This window comes from Seriola lalandi, unplaced genomic scaffold (genome assembly GCF_002814215.2).
Source record: "Seriola lalandi dorsalis isolate HSWRI2012SDOR001 ecotype SW California unplaced genomic scaffold, Sedor1 jcf7180002054383, whole genome shotgun sequence".
NCBI classification, from domain to species: Eukaryota; Metazoa; Chordata; class Actinopteri; order Carangiformes; family Carangidae; genus Seriola; species Seriola lalandi.
In genome coordinates, this window is record NW_019524936.1 from 1,074,676 (window position 1) to 1,075,274 (window position 599).

At 39.1% G+C, this 599-nt stretch overlaps 1 protein-coding gene across 3 annotated transcripts in view; it reads left to right on the top strand.

Moving 5' to 3' along the window:
* The window catches only part of adkb (adenosine kinase b), a 102,835-nt gene that overhangs the window by 41,509 nt on the left and 60,727 nt on the right, over positions 1–599 (top strand). The window lies entirely within an intron of this gene.

Genomic DNA, 599 nt, shown 5'->3' on the forward strand with positions numbered 1-599 from the left:
GGGGGGTGGGGTGGGGGGGCACGGCTGAATGACTGAACCATGACTCAAGATGACACGTGGTAGGCTTGCTCATGGACCAAGATGTAGCGGGCATATGTGGCATTATTACTGTTCATTTTGCTGGCACAAGCGCTGAAAAGATTAGTCGATTAATTGATCAGTCTATTGACAAAATATGAGCAGATAATTGCTTAATAGTATGTCATTTATCAAGCAGAAATGCTAAACATTTGCTGATTGCATCTTCTACTAAACATGAGGATTTGTCACTCTTTTCTCTAAATTGAATACTTTTGGGTTTTGGATCATTTAAAATGCACAATTGAAGATATCACCTCGGACTTATGATGGGGGAATTTCTCATCAAAAAACACTGATAGTCAAAATAGATATTATTTGCATCCTGATTTGTTTTTACCAGGTAAAAGTCCCAAAACCCTCCCACATCAGCTGCATTTGTAAATTGTCAGCCTTGGTCTGAAAATGCACCTGAGCCTTGCGTAAAGTAATGCACCTTTTCCTGTGTAATTTTATTTTTCTATTTGATTATTTATTTTTTTCCCATCTGAACTAGTTACCTGGAGACCAGAGGGAGGGGG